General features: G+C 31.5%; 3 long non-coding RNA genes and 8 other non-coding genes across 15 annotated transcripts in view; 6 read left to right on the plus strand and 5 right to left on the minus strand.

Annotated features, from left to right (window-relative positions):
* LOC128134138 (uncharacterized) overlaps positions 1-289 on the minus strand; it is a 17,330-nt gene extending 17,041 nt beyond the window's left edge. For 4 of the 5 annotated variants that reach the window (XR_008232479.1, XR_008232480.1, XR_008232478.1 and 1 more), the window contains exon 1: positions 1-289. This exon is cut by the window's left edge and continues 14,586 nt beyond it. This is a non-coding gene — a long non-coding RNA (uncharacterized LOC128134138). The other variant, XR_008232477.1, reaches the window with a different exon arrangement.
* Positions 290-298: 9 nt separating this feature from the next.
* On the minus strand, positions 299-370 carry TRNAG-UCC (transfer RNA glycine (anticodon UCC)). The gene has a single exon. It is a non-coding gene; the product is annotated as a tRNA-Gly (tRNA).
* A 3,727-nt stretch (positions 371-4,097) lies between these two features.
* Positions 4,098-7,542, minus strand: LOC122198305 (uncharacterized). The gene is made up of 3 exons (XR_006192795.1): positions 7,266-7,542; positions 4,742-4,836; positions 4,098-4,595 (listed from the first exon to the last, which is right to left on the minus strand). It is a non-coding gene; the product is annotated as an uncharacterized LOC122198305 (long non-coding RNA).
* TRNAP-UGG (transfer RNA proline (anticodon UGG)) lies at positions 5,090-5,161 on the plus strand. Its single transcript has one exon. It is a non-coding gene; the product is annotated as a tRNA-Pro (tRNA).
* TRNAP-AGG (transfer RNA proline (anticodon AGG)) lies at positions 5,669-5,740 on the plus strand. Its single transcript has one exon. It is a non-coding gene; the product is annotated as a tRNA-Pro (tRNA).
* Positions 6,255-6,326, plus strand: TRNAP-UGG (transfer RNA proline (anticodon UGG)). The gene has a single exon. It is a non-coding gene; the product is annotated as a tRNA-Pro (tRNA).
* On the minus strand, positions 7,499-7,570 carry TRNAG-UCC (transfer RNA glycine (anticodon UCC)). Its single transcript has one exon. It is a non-coding gene; the product is annotated as a tRNA-Gly (tRNA).
* A 6,964-nt stretch (positions 7,571-14,534) lies between these two features.
* On the plus strand, positions 14,535-14,606 carry TRNAP-AGG (transfer RNA proline (anticodon AGG)). Its single transcript has one exon. It is a non-coding gene; the product is annotated as a tRNA-Pro (tRNA).
* Positions 14,607-15,995: 1,389 nt separating this feature from the next.
* On the plus strand, positions 15,996-16,067 carry TRNAP-UGG (transfer RNA proline (anticodon UGG)). Its single transcript has one exon. It is a non-coding gene; the product is annotated as a tRNA-Pro (tRNA).
* A 1,699-nt stretch (positions 16,068-17,766) lies between these two features.
* Positions 17,767-21,838, minus strand: LOC128126295 (uncharacterized). Its single transcript, XR_008224088.1, has 3 exons — positions 20,991-21,838; positions 20,846-20,908; positions 17,767-18,362 (listed from the first exon to the last, which is right to left on the minus strand). It is a non-coding gene; the product is annotated as an uncharacterized LOC128126295 (long non-coding RNA).
* TRNAP-CGG (transfer RNA proline (anticodon CGG)) lies at positions 18,111-18,182 on the plus strand. The gene has a single exon. It is a non-coding gene; the product is annotated as a tRNA-Pro (tRNA).
* Positions 21,839-21,893: the final 55 nt, after the last annotated feature.

Below are 21,893 nucleotides of genomic sequence, written 5' to 3' on the forward strand. Positions count from 1 at the left end.
AATACGAGTAACAGGAAACGGAAACCTGAAACATGAAAAGCAATTGATTCTAACCTTTTATAGCGAGCTGTTTGGTTGTAGCCGGAATAAGATAGGGATGGAGAGCAGCAAAACGGCTTCCAACGACAAATTCTGAAAAAAGTTTGATTGAAAGGCAAAATTGGAACATAATTTTCGAGGAATATGAAAATCAAAAATAGAAAATTTCGAATAATCTACAAGAAAACGCGGCAAACGAGAAGGTTGAAAATAAAATTTGAGCGGCTTATTTCGAGGTATGTGAAGCGAAAAAAATCACTGCGTTTGCCGGGAGTCGAACCCGGGTCTATTGCTTGGAAGGCAATTATCCTAACCGTTGGACTACAAACGCTATACGACTGTTTTAAAAATGTTATGCTATATAAAACGAAAACACCTTTACGATTTCATAGCATTGCACGAATCAGTTCTTAATAAAATGATTTTTCCAACATTTAATATCTTCCTCTCAAAATAGCAACTTTCACCTAAAATTAGTAAAATAAACATAAATGTTATTGTAGCTCAACGTATTCTTTCTTTTAGGTTTAAAATAAAAGGTCATCATATTATTTTTTGGCATTTAGAACCATAAAGTCTAAGTTGACCTGTTAAAAAGAATATTAATCTTTTTTTTTGTTTGGTTTTATAGGTAAAAAAAGTGAATTCTCTCTCTCTCTCTCTCTCTCTCTCTCTCTCTCTCTCTCTCTCTCTCTCTCCATTGTAGGCCATACTCCCACTTTGGGGGTGTTTGTCTTAACTTTTTACAGCCAAAAGTCCTTTTTGGAAAAGAAAAAAAAGCAAAAGATGTTTGGCAAACTAGTTTTAGAAGCTACTTTTGAAGTTTTTATATAAGGAAAATGAACTTTTTGGAAAAGTCAGGAAATCCTGACTTTTTGTAACTTTTCCAAAAAGGAGTTTTGGGGTTTGAAAAGCTAAGCCAAACACCCCATTTGGCTTCTTCGGAAAATTTTAAAGTTTCAAGACATCAACAACCTTAAGCATGTGTGTTCTCCGACCACCCCACCGTCTCTGTAGCCAACCATCACAATCTCCCCTGGTACTACCATCTGCATTTTCCAATTACTTCTTTATTTTTCACCCCCACCAAGATATTTCTAACCCTTTTGATTCTTCTATAAATCCATTTCTCCTTCCCTTTTTGACCATCTCGTTCCTCACCTCTAAATCATCTTCTCATTCATATTCAATGCAATTCTTTGCACCGATTTATTAAGTGACGATTCCACATAGAAAACAAGAGATTGAAAAAAAAAAAAAGATAGAGGATAAACTGAATGCAAATTTTAGCTTCGATTGTCAAAATCAAAATGACTCCTTTTACCAATGGTTGCAACATTAGTAAAAATGGAGTAAAAAAAAGGGACTTCCCTTGTTTGTGTACTCATCGGAAACCAACAAAAATGTAACAGAATGTGAGAATGTGTTGTGTGGTTGTTAGAGTTTGAAGACGGTGAAAAGGGTCATATTTTACCCAAATGAAAACATAACTTTCACACCTAGTGTATTGATATATCGTTTCATTGCAATTCAACGTCCTCGTTTTGTTGGTCGTTGGTGGAGTCTACGAAATCAAAAATGATGATATCAGATGAACATGAAATCTCTAATGGATGTCGTCGTCAAGTCAGTGGATGAGTCAGCGGTTGAGGTCACCGGAAGCAAGTTACTGCCATTGAAGAGGATAATAAGCTTGAGTAGAAATTCTTTAGCGATTTTGCCGTCATCTAGATTTAATTGTATTTCAAAGTTGAATTTTATGTTTTTCTTTTAATCCAATCCATCTTCTTCTTGTAGCATGTTCATGTTACGAATTGTTGTCGATGATGAAGGTAGGAAATGGTTTTTCGATCATATGATCATCAAAATGTCAAAGGAAATAGTTCTATTGAATTATAGTAGTCGTATGAGGGGAAAAAACTGCACACCAAGTGTTTAAGTATTTGTCAATAAGATAATAAGAGTGATGACATGGCATATATTGTGTTATTCACTGGTATACTTGTATAAGATCACTTATATAGTACAAGGTGTTATTCACTTGTACAGTACAAGATTTGATGCATTTATGTGGGTTGAATGATTCAGAGTACAAGGATCAGCGAGAAGCTTAAGAACCAAGTTGTAAACAACAGTAACATCCAATTAGGTAGCCACATCTTTGATGAGTAATCAGCTAAATCTAAGAAAATGGGTATGTGGTAATGGTAATCAGATATAATAGGTAATAATGACCAAATAAGCAGGTCAATATCGATGTTATACTCCTAAAAAGCAAGAAATTAATGACCAAATAAGCAGGTCAATATCGACGTTATACCCCTAAAAAGCAAGAAATTGAGTTCAAGGACCATTTAAATCAAAATCAAAAAGTTAGTTGGACTACAATAACATTTACCATAAACTTAAAGCAAGCGGAACTATCCAAATCCAATACTTGCAAGTTGCAACAAAGAAACCAAAAAAAATCAATATAAGATAGAGAAAGTAAAACAATATTAATCTTGCAATCAATGATCTACAAACACTTATTAATTTACAACGTTAGATGTTTTTTCTGTAAGTTTATAACAATAAATTCAAATTAATATGTAAAATGATTTGAAAATATTAAAAATAAATTATCACTAAAATTTAGTTAAAAGTTAAAACACCATCCTCTGTAACAAATATTCTTACAGCTAGTTATATTATTTTAAATATTTAATATCATATAATTAATTTAAAACACGTATCTAATTATCTAAACATCATAAATCATAGATTAATATACTATTACATAAATAAAAAAAACAACCATTTCAAACTCGTTTACATCATTTCAAATATAACCTACACTAAATTACATATTCTCAGCTTAGCATGGTTGAATACTTACAAATACAAAAATATAATAATAAAGACTTGAATTCAAAATTTTCGATATTAAAAAAAATAATAAAAAAACTCATTATACAGCTCAACTCTTAACATTTCTTGTTTCTGTTTTGTTAGTGTATGAATTACTTCTAACAATATTTAAGAAAAGTCAAAAGTCAAAAGTCAAAAGGAGAGGATGCGCTCCTATATCTTTGAAATGGTCCTCTAAAGGATTGTGAACTTGTTGAAGGGTAAAAATGTAAGCACGCTTGTAATGCTTAAAAATCTTTACCATAAACTTTGTCCAAGAGCAAAGTTTATCAACAACTGAATAAAGCTATTTTTTTTTAAATTAAAAGTGAGTTGTATAAAATAGAAAGAATTTTATATATGTCATTTTTAAACATCAAAATATAATATTTATCCAACTTAATTTCTAAATATCATAATTACCCTTTATAAAATTTCAAAATATCATATATATCCTTTTTAAACATTAAAATATCTTATATGTACTTTTTAAACATCAAAATATCAATGATAATATATCTAAAATATCTTCAATCTACAACATAATAATAATCAACAACAACAAAAACTAAACAATCAAAATATACATTCCATAAAGAAAGTTGAAGATGAATATTTTTGTTTGTCAAGAGGGCATCATTCCAATAATTTAGAAGTTCATATTTCATTATCATAGACTTAAGGATATTATGATTAAATTTTTTAATTATTATAATGATTCTAAGGTATAAAAAATAATTATAAATCATGTTTTAAGTCTTAAGTAGTATTAAATCATGCTTTAAGTTATTGTAACCGCTTTTATTTAATATGAAGTGTTTGTCGTTAAAAAAAATATGTCATATTAATTAAATAAAAAAAATGTTTGTGTAATATTAAAAATATATATATTATTTAATATTAAATAAAAATGTTTATTTATTAAAATAAAATAATTAAATTAAATTACAAAAAAAATAGAAAAAATATATTTTATATAGTATTAAATAAAAAATGTTTGTTTATTAAAATAAAATAATTAAATTAAATTCGAGAAAAAAATAAAAAAAAAATAGAGTATTAAAAGTGTTACATTCCTTACCAAATGATAAGTTTAGGTGTTAAATAAAGAAAAAAAATTGGCGATCAAAAAACTAACGTAACAAGTTCTAGAAGTGTAACACTTTCCATTTAGCTTTATTACACCCATGGCTTAAAACTATAGTCCAGGGGTATTTTTTAAATTAGTCAAAGCGAAAGTTGACTTTGACTTCGTTCTACACACATTGGTTTACACGTTTCCCCATTGACAAATTGGTATCAGAAAGGTGGAGGGATTTTTCGATAAATGGAGCCGTTTTGTAAGAGTTCTTGGGTGTGTGTATTGGGTACGGTTTTCACAAGGTACTCCGTATTCTCAATGCAGCAATAACATGTTCTAATCTAATTACAGAATACAGATTACAGATTACAACAATCATGGATCATGGGATGCGATTCTGGGAAGTCTTCCGAAATCCAGGTATCAAAGGCAAATTCAAGTCCTGGTTGTTTGAATTGATTTGTCATTGGTTCTGGGTTGTGAATGGTAAACGGGATCCCTTTACAAATGAATTACGTCCGCATCTTATCTTGCACACAAGGTGTTTGATAGAAGTCCTCAAAGAAATATGAGGAATAATTGGCATCTTAAATCAAAAAAAAAAAAACATAAAGGACGATGTCTTGATGAGTGAGCATTCACCATCTCTCAAAATGGTGCTATATAATATGTAAGGCAACTGGATGAGAAACTAAAAAATATATTATATATGCAAGTAAAGTAACAACTCACCAATGCTTAAAATCTTTAAGCCCCAGGTCCTCAAATGTCTTATACTTTTTGGGTAGAATAGAAACTGGTAGATGAGTGAAGTTTTATATCAGTATCTGCTCAGAATATGCAATCTTTCACTGTTAGAAATGGATATGCTGATATGCATTTTGCTTTTGCAAAGGTAATATAAGCAAAGATTGATTCACAAACTGTAGCCTGTAGCCTTGAATTCTGGTGACCCATACACTTAAGCTATAAAACATAAAACTCTAAACTTCATGTGAAAGAACCATAAATTTCACTTCACTGGTTGTCACTCACATACTTTGGACAATGTAATGTCAGTAAACTCATATTCAAGCAAGTGGGCATTTGGTCTAGTGGTATGATTCTCGCTTTGGGTGCGAGAGGTCCCGAGTTCGATTCTCGGAATGCCCCTTTTTTCAACATATTTTATATATAAAATGAATAGAATTAAGTGCCAATATTTTGTTTAATATGATAATGTTCATCTCTTGTAAAGTAAAGTCAATTAAGGACATGGAGAAATAACTCTGCCTCCTAAATTAAATGTTATATTATATTATATGCCCAAGCCAAACAAACATGTGCTTGCAGATCTGAAAAGATTCTATATCAGTAAATTGTACTCATCTGCATTTACTTCAGCCTGATAATTATGCATTAACTATAAAAAGACGCAACTTCATAAAAAGCATATGTAACTTCATTTACCAGAGTAAGCAAATATGTAATGTAAATATACAGAATAGATGTTTTTTGGCACCAACGTACTTGGTGAAAATATAATATGCAGCTGCCTACCAGAATAAGATATCTTTCTGCTACCACTTATTTTTATTTCTGTTATGTACTTACTGCATCTATATAATTAACTCACTGCAGAAAGTAAATGACTATAAATGCAGTACACTAAACAAAAATGGGCATTTGGTCTAGTGGTATGATTCTCGCTTAGGGTGCGAGAGGTCCCGAGTTCAATTCTCGGAATGCCCCACACCTTTTTAACTTTTTTTATTTTACTTTATTATAATTTTTTCACTGCCTTCTCTATAGTGTTTCTTTTTTTTTGAAACGGCAAACTATCTACTCCTAAACATTACCTATGTCTCGTAGTGAGACTTGAACCCATGACCTCTCATTTGAGAGAGTCACTCCTTACCGCTATGCCAAAATTCAAAAGAAGACGATAATTAACATATCTTTGATTTATTATAAGAAAGTCAAAGTTGACATACATAAAATGATAAAAGCATGGAATGTCAGGTGTAAGCCTGTAATCTACCCTCACATCTATTCTGACCATATAATAGCTCGCAACAATGCATTTACTTTTGGCAACAACACAATGAACATGGTGACAAAGCAAAGACACTTCCAAGTCCTTACAAAAAACCTTCATATCATAACTAACAAACACAATACAACTCAAAAGTGTAAAAAACCAGCAATACTTCATGTATTTATCACACAAACAAAAATAAAAATACAAACCTAAAAGTAACCAACAGGGCATTTGGTCTAGTGGTATGATTCTCGCTTTGGGTGCGAGAGGTCCCGAGTTCGATTCTCGGAATGCCCCAATCTTTTTCCTCAACAAAATCAACTCATTCTATATAAAATAATTTGTTTAATTTGATATAAACATAAAGTCAACTAAGGACTTTGGAAAAAAAAAAAAAAAAACTGCCTACTAATTACCAATGTAAAACGCTGCTCTTTGTCAAGAAATTCCACTTCCACTCACTGCCAGATACTTTCGCAAATATGCAGAAATCATAAAGATCTTTCTCAAGATATTTAGACCACATCATGGGTATTATCCTACTTTCAACCCAGGCCTATCTTACTCTCATTACACAGCCTCCAATGCCTTTTCTACTATATGTTGATGCCTTAAGCACTAGAATAATTTATGGAAACACTAACTAACTTCATTTTATAAGTTATTATTTAATGTACCATGTTATGCATTACATACCTATATTTGAATGCTTGTACATTATTTGTTAAGTTATGGAGCTTGATCTTCCCTTTGACCTCATTGTCGTTGCTATGGTGCTTGATGACAAGGTATGTCATGCTTGGGTGACATATCGGGTTTGTGGGCCCGGATCAAAGGTTGTTTATAAATGGGGTCAAAGGGTTTTAGTATACACGGGAGTAGATAAGACATGTTATGTAGAATCTGACTTACTGTAATAAATTTGACCTTATAGGTCAGGTCGAGCGTTCAGAGGAGCAAATACCTTCTGAACTTGAGTGACATGTTTACATATGATATGCACAATCACCCAAATACAAAAGCATCCTAATTATGCGACTAAAGGAGTATCAAACATAGAATTCAACATAGTTATCAGAATAAATTTATCAAATTCACAACCCCCGAACAATTTAAAACTTGAAAATAATCTTTCAATTTCAAGCATAATTTTATCGACGGAGAATGATGAAAGTAAATCAATTCAAATGTAGCAGAAAATCGAAACCTCATACATGAAAAGGGACTGATTCTAACCGGATTAAGAGAAGGAGGAAGAACCACATTCTGCAGGAAGTTCGTGAAACCAAATGGAAATGCAGCAATGGAACATGATTTTTCGAGGAAGACGAGAAACAAAAAATGGAATCACAGTTTTGGGGGAAATTTGGAATTATCGCGGCAAACGAGAAGGTTCAAATTTGAATTTTAGCGGCTTATTTTATGATTTATTTGAACATTTAAAAAAATAAAGAAAGAAAATCTAAAATTGCGTTTGCCGGGAGTCGAACCCGGGTCTATTGCTTGGAAGGCAATTATCCTAACCGTTGGACTACAAACGCCAGATACTGTTATTTAATATTCATTTCTGAGAAATTATTGTTAGATCACTCTTTAGGATGGATACTTGAATGATCGAACAAATATTTTTCCTAACATTTGAATAATTTTTATGAAATATAACTTTTCAATAAGTATGTTGAATTGTGCCTAAATATAACAGCTTAGCACAACATAGTTAGTAACTTAATATAACAGTTTACATACAATTTCTAGTTTAAAGTATTCATTTCTTAAGACCTTATTTGTGTTCCATTCATGATTTATTTCATACTTATTCACTTTTGTTTCTGGACTTAATATTCTTTTCGTTCCCACTAATAATTAATTGTAAAAAATGAATTTTTCTATAAAATTGTGGGTTATAAAGCAAACAATCAATATGTAACTTTCCAAAATTCATAGTAAAATTTTCATTTTTAAAACAATAAGTCATACAAATAAGTTGTTCCAAAATCAATCAAAGTGATTACATCATGTAAACATTAAAGTAAAAATCATAAGCAGTCAATGCGGAAACTCTAAGGGATGCAGTGCAGTCATGCTGTGTCTTTCCATTTAGAACCAGAAGTACCTGAAACCATAACCATAAACCCGTAAGCAAAAAGCTTAGTGAGTTCCCCCAAAACACCACATACCATAGTCTTGTCATTATGCCATAAGTCGTATCATGGTCTTTCCTTGCCATGCCGAGGGCCAAAACCCTGGGTTTTATAGACAAGTGTCAGGAGCTACCTCCCGGTCTTCCATGTAAGTATCACAAAGATAACTAACATACTAAATATAATTGCTAGGGTATGGACCCTGGTCTTGAATACAATTTGTCACGAGCCACCTCTAGGTCTTTCATACAAATGTCATGGACCAACCCCTGGCCTTCCTATATAACATAAATTCCAAGTATAGTAACGAGACTCACCTGAATCGCAATGTTGATTAAAGCCCTATGCAATGTCGCATTGATCACAACCAATAACTCTCAACACCAAAAGATGGGTGTTAAACACCTCCTAACAATCCACACAAGGAAAACCCTAAGTCGACCTTCTAAAAATAAAGATTGACCAAAAGTCAAACCATGCTAAAAGTCAACAACCAAAGTCAACAGCCAAAGTTGACTTTAGCCGACCGTCACGTCATAGCCTTCCTTGGCCATATCGTGGCCTACAACCAGCCAGACATACGGGAAATTCCCAGTCGCCATGTTATGGCAACCTATGGCCACGCCGTAGGCACTGGGTTTTTAGAAGCTTAATGGATTAAGTTGTTTTCTTTGATTCCAAGAGCTCCAAAGCTCATATTTGGTCCATACTTTGGTCTAAATGGATAAAGTTTCAAACTTTATCCATTAAGACACCTAAATAGATCAATATCTTAAATCCTAGGTCTAAATAAAGCCAAAATCCATAATGTCTTAACCGTTAAGTCTTCAATCTTAAAAAGTCTTTAACCTAACCACTCCAGAAGGGTTTATAACACCAAATCTATCATAAAGGTGGAAGCTTTATAGACATATATGTCCAATACATGTTTAAGATCCATTTTGGTCCAAAATTGAGCTTTAAAGACCAAAACTTAAGCAAATGACAAGAACTTCTACCAAATACTATATTCACAACCTATGATGCTCTAGGGTCTCAGGAGAGTCATAAAGTTGCCAAATTTATGAGTTCCTTCCCTCCAAACTTTCTCAAACATGAGGAACATGGGATAATATTCAAGATCTAACCACCAAAAGTCATAATGCAAGGAACTTGGACACTTACAAAGGTATAAAGATGCCCAAAAGAGCTCTATACTTCAGCTAAGAAGCACCATAATATTTTTCAATACTTCTTATTTCTTCACAAGCAACCAAAGTCTCCAAAGTGGACTGACCGCACACAAGGAATAATTCGGGTTAGGGTTTCTGAAACTTGAGGGTGATGGAGGCTGATAAGGAACCCTAAAAATGAGTTAGAGGGGTTTAAATATGAAAGGAATTCTAAAAGAGTCATGGGCTTAGGCATGAACAAATGCAACGTCGTGGCCTTCCCTGGCCACGCTGTGATGGTCCAAAAATCACGCGATCAAAATAATTATTGTCACGTCATGGCAAAGAGCTTCCTCCAAAACTCCATCTTCGGTCCTTGATACAACATACAAGTAAGCTTGACCAATCTGGAACACGGGTGTCACACAATATCACACATTGTTTTATAAAATATTAAGTAGTCTTTTGCGTTCAATTTGGAATCTTCTTGCTTTTAAAACATTTTAGACATGGAACATGTCCAAGTGATGCTGAGCATGATTGGCATTCATTTGTTAGTTAAATCAAATTGGCACTAAAATTTGCTACTTAGTGTCTTATATTACGATATAGATATCATAATTTCGTAAATGTTAATATATGCAACATCATGAAAGTACTAAAACTTTCTATAAAGGGAAAGTATTTTGAAATCTCCATAATAAATCCCCAGAAGGATGGATATCATGAACCTACATGCAACCTTTAAGGAACAATATCTCATGTACATTTCTTGTAGGGTATACATCCTTAATTCCAAAGGGACCAAAGAAGCTCCCTTCTAGCGATATCCACACACAAGCAAGGTACGCACCGCCAAGTGTTGAATTTCAGACTTGATATTTAAACAATCTGATACTTAGTATTATGAACGAATAACGAATTATTTATTGTTGACAAAAGAGTATATAGATAATATTTATAATTAAAGATCCATAATGTTTTCAGAAAAGCAAATGACTAACGATTAATATTTAGGATTGAAGGTTGAGATATCACGAGATAATAAATTCAATTATTATTAAATATACAAAACGTTTTCATGGAATTAAGACCATATATTTTTTTTCCATTTGCCAACTCATTATCGGTGAACATGAAAAAGTGTTGTAACATTTGATTTTGTTGAGTTGTGTTAGAGAGAGGTTAAAATTCTTGTTTATAATGTTATATATTTATGTGGGGATAAGCCAAGTAAACTCAAGGCGCGACAAGGTATATTCTTGACTATGTGGTATAATAAGGTTGTTTGGGTTAGATCTCGTTGTTTTTGTTTAATGAATTACTTTCCAAAAGTTAGGATTTAAAATTTTACTGTCTTCTTTTCCTCTCTCCGGTTTGTATTTTTGTTTTGTTTTTTCTTAGGGACAAGAAAGGTTTAAGATTGATGAGATTTGTTAGGTGCATTTAAAGCCCCCGTTTTGCACTTTTATTCCATATCCTCGCATTTCATTTAGGCTTAAAATCATGTATTTTACTTCTTTTCGAGACATTTCATGATATTTGTAACATCTTGATTTTCAGGTATTTTACATTTTGACCCTTGATATGAAAATTGTTTGCAAATTTGGTCCCAAAGGCATTTTAATGAAAATTGGAGGTTATATGCGTACGTTGAGCGTACGTGGCCAGGGTCAAACCCTAATTTTTAGGGTTTGGACCCTATTTAAACATCCTTATTTCTTTGAAACCTCTTCATTCTTTAGCCTCCACATCCATATTCGACCCTAGCTAACCCTAATCCATTTTTGAGCATCCTTGAGCCATTAGTGTGTGTTTTGGTGTTCACAAAGGAAGGATTAAGGAAAGGAGAATATCTTGGAAGCTTGGAGCAACCTTTTGATATGAAAGTTTTTCACCTTCCTACATCTCTAAAAAGTATAAAGTTTATACCTTGAGGCTTATTTGGTTAGATCTATCTTGTATGATGTTATAATGTGTTTTTCTTTCCAATCAATGATGTTCTTGAGTATAGCATGCTCTAGACCCAAATGGATTGTCTTCTAGATGTTTTGGAGTGTCTAAGGTCATAAAAATGCAATCTTGGTCATTGGTTTTCTTCCATGCATGGATTATAATGTCTTAATGAGTTAAGAAGTTAAGGTTTTTAGTATTGAGCACTTCCTAGCCACGCGTACGCGATGGGAGCCCCGATCTTGGATCTTGAGTGTGCTAAGCGTACAAGCTGAGTACATTAGGCGTACTTAGCAGAGTCAACTTGGTTGACTTTTTGACTTTGACTAAATTTTGACCTAGGGGTTGCAGAAAGAGACAGGCAACACGACGGATTTTTAAGGTGAGTCTTCAGCTGGGGGAACAATGATTCTTTCATTTTGAATTGTAGTTGAGTTTGGTCATTTTTCAATGTATAGATGACCGGTAAAGCTGATATTTGGAGTAGTGTCATGTTTAACTACCTTTTTCAGACCGAGAGTGTAACGTCCCAAAAATTAAGACAAAAAATCATTTTAATTACAGAATAGTAAAACCATAATTGAAGATGTGTTCATAAAAGCATAATAGAATAAGAGTATGATCAAAACATCCAAATACATAATAGTCAAATATAATGCAGAACATTATGGTGTGTGCGATGCGATCACCCCGAGCTCTTCCCCTTTGATTTGGAAGTACCCAAAACATAAACTGAAAACCATAAGCATGAAGCTTAACGAGTTACCCAAAACACCACATACTATACATATCTAACATACAATGTGCCATTGCCCAGCACCCATCGGCCCCCGCCCGACATCGAGCCCCGATCGGACCATAATTGTCAATATCATCAGACGGGCCCCACCCGAGCTCTTCCCCTTTAATTGACTTTTTTTTGTCATGTCTAACAAATAACTGTTTTTTCTAAAAAAATCCCATTATACCTTTTTTAATTTGTGTATGGTTCTTATAACATGTGATTACTCCATATTTTGAGATTGTTACAACATTTTAAGGGACTACTGTGCATGGTTGTTATAATAAGTCTGCTGGAAAATATTTTCAATTGTTGGCTCTTAGTTTTTATTTATCTACATAGTTTGAATTTTGTTATTTATCTTTACAACATTTTAAGGTACTAATGTGCATGGTTTTATAATAAGTCTGACGTCTGTTGGGAAATCTTTTCAATAGTTGGCTCTTAGTTTTTATTTATCTACATAGTTTGAATTTTGTTGTTTATCTTTACAACATTTTAAGGTACTATTGTGCATGGTTGTTATAATAAGTCTGACGTCTGTTGGAAATTTTTTTCAATAGTTGGCTCTTAGTTTTTACTTATCTAAATAGAAGTTGTAATTCACTTTTCAGGTTAAAAACTTTCTATTTGGTTTTTCTAATGCCCCTTAATTATCTTTTCATAGTTAATTGAAAACTTTACATTTTTACTCTTGTGAACTATAGTTTGAAAGTATATTGTCATTTCATGTACAATACACATCTACTTGGACAATTTACATTCGATGGTTTTTACAGTAACCATCATTGTCATACATTTACATGTGTGTACCATATGATATCCTATCACCTACCTTTTATTTGGTCTGTCTATATTTCACAAATTGCCAAAGGTTATGATATATATGGTTTTTGTTTACAAACTTTAGGTTTTTATAGTTATTGCTTTAGGAACTCGCAAATTAGTTAGTAGTAATATTAAATCATAGAAAAGATACAGAGTTTATAGGGTTAGCAAATTATTGTACATTTGTTTTTTAATTTTTTTATTCTTAATTTGGACCAATTAAATCACATATGTTAAATAAATAGCAACGTACTTTATCTAATGAATCCTAACATAAAGTAAAAGTTTTTTTTAGTGAAATCGATTCTTTTTACCTTTTTGGTCATTTTTACCTTTTTTTTTTTTTTTCATATAATAGCATCTTACTTTTGTTTTTTGTTTTTTTTTTGTTTTTTTTTTTTGTTTTTTCAGTTTTAGTATAGGGAAAAAAATCTTACTGATGATGTCCATGTTTTAAATAAATTTAAAGAAATGGTTTCTGGTTAATTAAATAAATATAAAAATTGACCATTTTAGAGATTTGGTCATTTTGTTAAATTTGAAATTTTTTATTCATTTTTAATTATTTTTGGAAAAAATAACAATTTTAACATTTTTTTTTTGTCAATTTGACCATTTTGAGAATTTTTGTTCTATTTGATCATTTCGACATTTTAAAAAGTAACAAAAAAAGAAAACTTATATTAATATGAAACACCAAAAAAAGAAAAAATAGAGGTTTTATTGTGGTTCCATTGATCATTTTGATTTTTTGGACAACATTGTCATTCTTACTAAAAACAAAAAGGTAAAGAGAGTGAATAAGTTTATATAGAGTGAGGACACAGGAAAAGATTTACCCGTTTGATCGACCCATAACTTCTTCTTTATCTATAGACATCAATGGATGAGAAAATTACAATCTATTTTTCTTGTGTTTCAACTCTCCACCTTCTTTTACTTGCATATGGACCATTTATCAATTTATGTTTACACATGGACCCTTACTGCATATGTTGTATCAAAAACAAAATAAAAAAGGATGACCAAATTGAAACCTAATTAATTGGGGACAAATAGTTGAAGGGTATTTTGCGAATTTCTTAAAATTATCAAACCAAAATGGAAAGTTTCATAGGATAGAGAACACTTAGTACTGATAAGCCCCCGACTTTATTGATTCATAGCTAGAGGGCAAAATGGGCAAATGGGTGATATTTTCTTGGTTGTGTTGGACAAAAAATGATCTTTGTTGAACTTTTAAGTTTATTTTTTTTTAAAATCAAATAAAGTTGTATTTACTTACCATCCATAGTTAAATGCTTTTTTACATTTATTAATTTTTTGTTCTATATAAAATTTTGAACTTACCTCTAGTGGTTTCCACGGATTATAACCTAGTAATTAATAAACGCCATTATAAGCAAACTTCAAACATCTCCATTTTCAAAAACTCCTAAAATTGTTTTTGAGATTTCTCCCTAAAAAAGAATAAATACATTAAATAATTTAAAATTGTTATATTGTCTTAAATATTTATGGTAGTTCAGAGATGTGTGCTAACGTCGAGCAGATATTTTTATTGTGTGCTGCATTGTCCATGGAGAAATTGCATATATTAACTAATCAAATGAAAACTACTAATAAATAGAAATGACATGGTTAACAAAATGGGCATTTGGTCTAGTGGTATGATTCTCGCTTAGGGTGCGAGAGGTCCCGAGTTCAATTCTCGGAATGCCCCCATACCTTGCATTTTTTGCTTGTAAGGCAGCCATCAATTTTGAAACAGTTTTTGTGTTATCGTGCAGTGCTTCATTATTAAAAGGAATAACATACAACTCTCATAAGAAACCTTAAATAACTGAGATTTACATTTCCCAGCTAAGATAGAACATGATCAAGAGACATTCCTTATTTCATGCAATCTATATATAATATATTATTGAAGAACAATTGAAATAATACCGAAAAGCCTCCAATTCTCAATAAAATCTACATTCAAGGGGACCAAAGATGGATTTCGGACACTTTGTAAGCTTCAGGTAGGGCTATTCACGAGCTTAGTAGCTTTAGCTTAGCATAACTCCCACTTGGATAAAAAAACATTTGTCATGCTTTGGCTTGTTCATGAACTTTTCAGCTAATTGTACATGATTATGCCAATCTCCATAATCATATCAAATATATTGTTTTATCACCTTGACAATAACTATAATTACTTTTTCTAGTGTAACTCATGTATATGTATATTCTCAATTAATAATCAATGACCATTACCCACCATAATGGTTTCTTTCTTTATCTTTATAGTATGACATTTAAAACCCTTTCGTATATTTTAGTTGGCAATTTTCGTGTTATTAAATACTTTAGTATGATGGGGATTAACTCGAGATCAATTGAGTCTAAAATCTGATATACCATGAGTTTGGGAGGTGCATGAGTACACACTCGCATAAATTGATTTGATCTTAGGAGCACAAGGTTCGGGGCAATGCGCTCGGTGGGGTTCCAAGGGGCATCGTCAGTGGCGGAGACTCTTAGGAGCAGGGAGTGTCATGATCTCCTCGATTATAAGGGCCAACCGTACATTATAAAATTTTGAAATCATAAGTAGCACTAGTGTAACGAAATGCAAAGTTACCTTGAAATTGAGACGATTCGGAAACCGCTTTTATGCACTTTGTCTAGTATTTATGGACTTGCAATTTATTTTTAAAGTTTATTAAAAAATTTCTATTACATCAATGATTATTTATGGGGGTTTGTTTAACTTTTACCTAAATAAATTGTTTCGGCCAAGACTTAAACCCTTATTCGATTATAGAATTTCAATGACATGCTAATCTGGCTATATGGTGTTATTTTTATTTTTTGATAATTTAAGTGTCATTTGATACAATTAGCTGGTAAATTAGTTTTTTTTTTTTTTATCTGATAAACTCTAACCATCGAAAAAAGAAATATAGCAAGTCAAGTAATAGAAAATTACTAAATTAGAAATATTAAAATGAGAAGTTGGTTAATTGCATTTTTTAAACGAGGAAAAAAAACTCTGCTACGTTTCTCCAAATTTTCTATTGCAATAAACAAGATACTTTAAAAACTTCTTATTAGAAACAACAGGAACGGGCATTTGGTCTAGTGGTATGATTCTCGCTTTGGGTGCGAGAGGTCCCGAGTTCGATTCTCGGAATGCCCCATTCTTTTAAAACAACTGTTTTCATTTCTTAAGTTCCTCAATCTGATGTTCTACTATCTGTACATTCTTTATTTTAACTTTTTACTAAGAAATATTATAATCATGTTTTTATGCATTTTAGTAATCATAAATTTCTAACCTGAAGGTTCTTGTAACATGCTTCTTCTATATTCTAGCACTTTAGCAGCCATATGTAAAAGAAACAAAAAGGGATAAAAATATAACTACATTTGAGTAATCAAACCCAAAGAAAAACGAGTAGAATTCGTTTAGCAGATTCAACAATGAACCCACGTTTCAATCAGCAAAGCTTTTAGTCATTCAAAATCAACCAAAAGCAATGTACAATTTTGTAAAAATGAAAAAATTCCTTCTCAATATACAAAAAAATGTAACACATGTTAACAGCCTTTTAAAGATTATCTTTAATAAGTCTTCAATATACAAAAAAACGTAGACCTGGGCCTCCCCCGCTTTCAGTTAAGGCCAGAAAGAATTAACACATAGTCTTTAACAACCTTTTATCTTTGATGAGTCTTAGATCTAAAGTTGGGGACCCACCATTCTTTAAACTTCTTAAATATAATAATCTCGATGGCTATTTATGATAGCATAATACAATCTGGTAATAGCAATTGCTTAGTTGATTACAAATCTATAAAAGCAATCTCTTTACCCCAAGGGTGTGATGATGAGTTTACACATATAATAAGTGTTTTTTTCTTTTTATTTTTTCAAAAAACCATTTCAAAAGGTCAGTTACTTTCAGTCGTCCATAAAAGGCGAGTCTCAAAACTCCTGAAGAATCAAATGTTATGGTTGTTTGAAATGGGGTCTTTTTCACTATTTTTTTTTTTTTTTTTTTTTTTTTTTAATTTATGTATCATTTGTTTATTAAGATTCTGTTTGACGCATCACAACTAACTTATTAAATTTTTTTTTTGGTTGTAAACCAAAAAATAGTTTATAAGCTTTCTAAAAAAGTTACTAGAAATAGCTTTTCAACTAGCTTATAGAACTTTTTTAGAATTCTTCATATTACACCCTTTACTAATTATAATAAACACACTTTTCTATACGATCTTATATGTCATTTTATACATTCCAGCTAGATTTTACCAAATATTAATTTTTAAAACCAATAAACCATATTTAAGGGAAAAAAACAAATTTAAAAAGACAAGTTAACTACTTACAAGTTATTATATTTAACTCGCAAATTAACTACTTGTACCACTACAAATTTGATATAATTTATTCGGTGATAGATATGTAAGGGTTTAATCACTTCAACAGATGATTCAATGGTTTCACACACACACACACACACTAATAATACAAACAAAAAACAAAGAATACAACATTTAACGTGGTTCATATGATTAGAGTGATCAGTCACATCCACGGGCGAACATGAGAAATTTTACTGATTATTGCCGAGTAACAATTTTGTTCCTAACGGCTATAGGTCAAAAGGGTGAATCAAGCTCCACTACTTAACAAGCGATGCAACTTTAAGAGCTCAAAATTGTTTTAATGAAGTAAAGACGACATTACTTGCTTCCATTGATCGTGCATTCTAAGCAATGAAACTGGTAAATAGCAACTTGTGCAAAAAATATGAGTGATCAATTTATGAATGATATTCTAATGTCATATATTGATTGATAAAGATATGTTCGATGGTATTAGCAAAGATACATTATAGATTGTTTTCAAAAAAATGACAACCCGACCCCCAATAACCAACTTCTATCAACATGTTTATTTGGTCACATCAATTTAATCGGACACACATAAGTTTGAATCTTGAATTCCTCACTTCCTGGGTGGAGGTATTTTACATTCGTATGATTGTCTACATTTTACCTCCTCTTACCACTTTACTAGTTGGATTTGGTTGTTGTTTTGTTGGCTGCAACAACTATTCTCAATTTTATAGCTAAAAAAATCAAGAACAATGATTATAGAAAAAAGTAAAATGTTTCATACATTCATTTATTACTTCCATAAAGTAGAAACTCCTACCATATGAAGCCACATGGGCGTTTGGTCTAGTGGTATGATTCTCGCTTCGGGTGCGAGAGGTCCCGAGTTTGATTCTCGGAATGCCCCAAGTTGAAAATAAATATTGCTCATCTTATTTGGTTCCTTTTTTAAACTTCAAATTCACTTGAAATCTTGCCAGATTGTTGTTCCCTTAATCTTACAATATTGCAGAATTTACATGTAATCAGACAAGATTTCATGCATTTAATCTTATAATACTTTCCAGAATGATCATCCAAAAGTATTCTAGCAAAACCAGAAAAGTAACTGCATTAAAACAATAATCTTTCAAATTAAAGAAAACATATGGACCACACAATGAAGTTATTTTTTTTAGCAAAGTAAGCACAACTTGATTTATAGTTCAACAGCCAATTAGCAACACAATACTTGCATAAGATCATAGATCCTACACAACAATAATGTTTCTTAAAGTACAATGTTGTAATGTGAATAAATGAAAATAGGATATGCGAAAATAAACAAATAAATGAAACAAACGTTGCTATTTACCAAAAATTCTTGAAAACCACAAGACCAATGCTAAAAAGAAAGATAATCAAACACCATATACAACTCCATCAAAGCTTTCTATTGTCCAAAACAACATAACATGGTTTCCTTGAAATACAAAATAAAGCAACCAATAAAGAGAATACATTATGCTTTTACTTTGTTTTTTTTTCTTAATAAGGCATTTGACTTTGAAAAAAAGTCTTCCCAATTATAGCATTATACTTTCAAATCTTTATCAGGACATTATACTTTGCAAAATCTACCTGGTTATAGTGGTAGATTTTTCAAAGAGCAATGATGTGATAGAATTATAACAAACAAATAAATGAAAAAAAAATGTGAATATTTTTTAAAGTTAAAGCATTGTCACAAAGAAACTAAAAAGTGCAATCCTATAAATGGGTTGATTTTTCAAAGAGAAAAGTGCTTATGCTATAAATAAAACTTAGAATGTGACAGGGTTTTAACAAAAAGAAAATTGAAAAATGCAATGATAAGAAAAAAATGTAAAGATATTTTAAAGTAAAATGCAATTGGGTTATCTTTCAAAGGGAAATATGCTAAAATCAGTGGATTTTCCAAAATAAAATGACAAGATAAGAAAAAAAAATGTAAAGATATTTTAAAGTTAAGAAAAGTAAAAATTGAAATGCTATAAATGGGTTGATTTTTCAAAAAGAAAATTCAAAGTGCAATGTTTTAACCGGTAGATTTTTTAAATTAAAAAAATTGTTTTATTGGAAATTTTTTGAAAGTTTACGAGGTTTTAAACGAACGAACAAAGAAGTGCATTGATAAAATTGGCTTTATTTTTCAAAGAAAAATGCATTGATAAGAAAAACTTTAATGTTAACATGTTGTCACAAAAGAAACAAGACGAAACTGGCAGAATCATATGCTTTGGAGGTCTTTGGGCCAGAATCATACCGAAGCTGAACTTCAAATAAAAGTAATGCAAGGGTAATTTAGGCATTTTGGGTTTTTATTTCTGTTAGAAGGGTACACTGGTCATTTTTGTCCCTTGGTTGTTACATGGGTGGAAGGAGAGCACATTATCTTTTTGTGAAATCTGGAATTGATGCCTTGGGGAATCTCTAGAAATCATTAGGGTTTTCTTGATTTAATCAGATGTTCATGTTTTTTTTATAAGTCAAATTTGTAGTCAGGCCCATAGCAGTATTTAACTAATAATACACAACAACAAGAAGAATTTAGTACAAACAACAAATTATTAAGAAGCAGGGGTAATTGATCCATGTTAAGGATCCTCTTGTCATTTGAAATCCAAGTTTTGTGGTTCTTGATAAGTTAGCTAGATTGGGTGAAAATGATACACTTTAAAGAAATACAACTTACAACCCTAATTAAAGATAGAAACAATGATTTTATCTGAAAACTAACTTGTAGTGAAGAACTATGATGATCACTTAAAGTTTTCTTCCATGCATGTTCAATAAATACAATTTAGAACCCTAATTAAAGATAGGAACAATGAAAACAAATAGTTCTAATCAACTTTGCATCTTTAAAAATAAATATAGGTAACACTAATACCAACATTATAAATACACTTTTAAAAACACAAAACAAACCTCTAAAGACTTTTCATGATTTTTCATCGAATTTAACAAATAGTTCTAAGAAAACTTTGACAATATAATGGGGGACAAAGCAAGAGTATCATCATAAAGAGTATGAATATGCATGATCAACAATTCCAATACAGGATCCCGGTTGCAATGTATAAATGTATAACTTTCACACAGTAAAATTAGGTAAAAAAAAAAAAAAAAAAAAAACCTTACAGATGGCTATAAAATTTGAGCATTTCCCTAGCTTCCTCTTTAGATTGAATTCTTTGCTAAATGAAAGCATTTTTTTATCAGGTCAATCATAGATATAGACATAAATCCAGAAAGTCTTGATGAAAAAGAAAAAAAAAAGGTTTTGCTAAATATCGAATCCATCAGATGTTGTAAGGACTTAAAGTAAAGATTCAAGAACAAATCTGATAGAACTCTTATTTTATTTGCACTTTACAACAAGGAAATAAAATGATGTTGGTTCCTATGACATTTGTTTCAATTAAATATATTAATATTTTATGGCATGCAAAATATCATAAAGGAATTGTACTATTGTCTAGTTAAAATTTTACAGTTGCATTTTGTACTGTTTAAAATTGTTAATTGCTACCAAAAGAATTTATTTACCATTTTGATCAACTTCTTTCAGCTTCCTCCTTATCTGCTTTGACAACTAAAGAATCTCTGGGTCTGCATGTTTAACAAATCAAAATATTAAAAAGATAGAGTGATATGAACATGTATAGGGGAAAATTAGGTAAGTTCAATCCACCTGTGTAACTTCTGATAAAGAGATAGCAATAGCTGATTTAGCATTTCCTGAACTCCATTTTGTTACAAGTTAAAATCACAACATAATCATCTCAACCTAACCAAAGTTACCAGTTCAAATTTGAAGTCTGGGTTTCAACTGATTTCTCAGGTATTTCATCAAACAGATGGATGTAGAACATTTGGACCAGAATCTTGTTAATGATCTTACAGGGATGCATTCCAAATTAAGGGCAGCTGAACGCCATAGCAAGAGAATTATCAACACATTCAAAACCATGACAAGATCCAAGATTTTGACCGGAGTTATCATCTTATTAGTAAAATGTAGATCAGTGGAAGAGAAATAGGAAATATAATAGTATCAGGTGATAGATTCTTCCATCCAAACACACAAAACATTTTCAAATGAACAAAAAAACCACAGAAACACATTCTGAAATAAGACTACCAGACACGCTTAATCAAGATTTTACAGAAAAACAAAAACCCAATAAGAAGAAAACCATAGTAAAACGGTCAACAAAAGTACAGAAGAAGAAAAAAAACACAAACGAAAAGACGAAGAAAAAGACAGGGTGATAGAAGAAACCCAATCAGAAAAAAAGGGATTTAAAATAAAAGCAGCAACTAAGCTTCGATTTTTTCTAATACATACTTACAGAGGAAATTTCAACATCTTAAATTAGAGAAAACCCTAGAGAACAAAAATAAAAGGGAAAATGGAAATGATAAGAATGAAAACTTTACGAAGACCTTGATAAATTCTTTGGATTACAGACATCGGGATGAGTCTCCGTCGGAGTTTGGAGAGCAGCGAGCGGGATGAGCGAAGAAGGTTAATATTAAGCGCCAATACACCGACCGTTGAACCTCCCAGTTTCAACGGCACTCTTTTAAAATC

Source organism: Lactuca sativa, chromosome 5, assembly GCF_002870075.4.
Source record: "Lactuca sativa cultivar Salinas chromosome 5, Lsat_Salinas_v11, whole genome shotgun sequence".
NCBI classification, from domain to species: domain Eukaryota; kingdom Viridiplantae; phylum Streptophyta; class Magnoliopsida; order Asterales; family Asteraceae; genus Lactuca; species Lactuca sativa.